Genomic DNA, 2,285 nt, shown 5'->3' on the forward strand with positions numbered 1-2,285 from the left:
TCCAGTGGTTTGTCTCTGATTAACAGATTTCCTTATCTTAAAACACTCCAAACCTTTAGACAAAAATCCATTCTTTAACCAATTACAAACCAAAGAAACTTTAAACCTACCTATAACCTATAAGCCCCCTCCCACCTTTCTGGGTCAAACCAATGTAAGCCTTCCATGTACTGATTTAGGATTTTATGTGTAATTCTTAGCCCCATGAAAGTATAAAACCAACCTGTAATCCGGCTGCCTCCGGCCCATTTTCTCAGAACCTCTTGAGGTCATGTGCTCTGGGCTGGTCACACATATTCGGCTCAGTGTAAACCTCTTTAAATTACAGAGTTGGGGTTTTTTTCCATTAATGCTGGTCTTGAAAGGCAGGGAGGTCTGACATGCCTCCTCATGGCCCCTCCCTTTGGAGCTTAGACACAACAATTGACCAGCATTGATGTTAAAGGTACAGGTCATGAGACTGTTAAAACAGACTATTTGTGACAATAAGATACTAAATTATAAACAGGACCTAAGGCCATGGAAGGCAAAGGTTAAGTCATGTCTACTGACCATCAATTTGTTAAACAGATCTCTTTGAGTCGTGTCAAGTGAGAAGAACCCAAACTCTGTAAAATAATTTAAGGAGGTTTATTCTCAGCCAAGTATGTGGGAACGTGGCCCAGAAAGGCACACCCAAGAACCCTTGAACCAGTGGTCTCCCCAAGGTTGGGTTACAGTTTGGTTGTTTATACATTTCAGGGAGAGAAGAATTACATGTAAAATCATAAATCTCTACATGGAAGGTGTACATTGGTTTGGCCTGAAAACACAGGACATCTCAAAGTGGGAGATTACAGGTTTTAGGTGGGTTTAAAGATTCTTCAGGATGGGCACAGTGGCTCATACCTGTAATCCTAGCACTCTGGGAGGCTGAGGCGGGAGGATCCCTTGAGCTCAGGAGTTCGAGACCAGCCTGGGCAACAGTGAGACCCATGTCTCTACTAAAAATAGAAAAAATCAGCTGGGTGCGGTGGCCTGCACCTGTAGTCCCAGCTGAGAGGCTGAGGCAGGAGGATTGCTTGAGCCCAGGAGTTTTGTTTTTTTTTTTTTTTGAGACAGAGTCTCACTGTGTTGCCCTGGCTAGAGTGAGTGCCGTGGCGTTAGCCTAGCTCACAGCAACCTCAAACACCTGGGCTCAAGCAATCCTACTGCCTCAGCCTCCTGAGTAGCTGGGACTACAGGCATGCGCCACCATGCCCGGCTAATTTTTTCTATATAGTTTTTTAGTTGTCTGATTAATTTCTTTCTATTTTTAGTAGAGACGGGGTCTCGCTCTTGCTCAGGCTGGTTTTGAACTCCTGAGCTCAAACAATCCGCCCGCCTCGGCCTCCCAGAGTGCTAGGATTACAGGCGTGAGCCACCGCGCCCAGCCGAGCCCCGGAGTTTGAGGTTGCTGTGAGCTAGGCTGACACCACGGCACTCTAGCCAGGGCAACACAGTGAGACTGTCTCAAAAAAAAAAAAAAAAAAAGATTCTTCAATTTGTAATTGGTTAAAGAAATGAAGCTTTGCCTAAAGTCTTGGAATGTTTTAAGTAAAGGTAAGGAAGTCTGCTAATCGAGGACAAGCCAGGAGACATATACAGAAAATTAAATGATCTGTTAAGTAAATTGATGACTTACAGGTGTGGTTTAACCTTTGTCTTACATGGCTTTAGCCTTGTTAATGATTTTGTACCTTATTGTTACAAAGAATAACCCCAAAAGGAACAGGGCATAACTGGGCCTGTCTGACCTCCCTTCTCCTCATGGCCAGAAACTCAGCTTCAAGATTGTTTGTTTTTTGTCGGGGGGAGGTCCCCTTGGCCAAGAGGAAGTCTATTCAGTCACTAGGGGGTTAAGATTTTTAGTTCACAGTTGGTATATTGTGGCTTACTCTGTGATAAGCAAACTTCCTTAACTTAGGCATTCCTTCCTACAGACTCCAAATTTTTGGACAAAGCTTTACTCTCTCAACCAATTGCCAATTAAAGAACTTCTAAATCCACTCATGACATGTAAGCCCCAGCTTCTAGATGTCCCACCTTTTGGGGCCAAACCAATGTATACCTTGTATGTATTGAGTTATGATTTTACCTACAATTCCTGTTTCCCTGAAATGTATAAAATTATTATAGCAAGTGTTACAGTGGGTGGTTTCAAGGACAAACCTAGCGGCACACGGAGAGTCGGAAAATTAAGGTTTATTCGCCAGCGGGCTCAGAGGGGTCTTGCCACCAAATTCTGAGCCCCTTCTACCCGATTA

Source organism: Propithecus coquereli, unplaced genomic scaffold (genome assembly GCF_000956105.1).
Source record: "Propithecus coquereli isolate 6110/MARCELLA unplaced genomic scaffold, Pcoq_1.0 Scaffold861, whole genome shotgun sequence".
Classification (NCBI taxonomy): domain Eukaryota; kingdom Metazoa; phylum Chordata; class Mammalia; order Primates; family Indriidae; genus Propithecus; species Propithecus coquereli.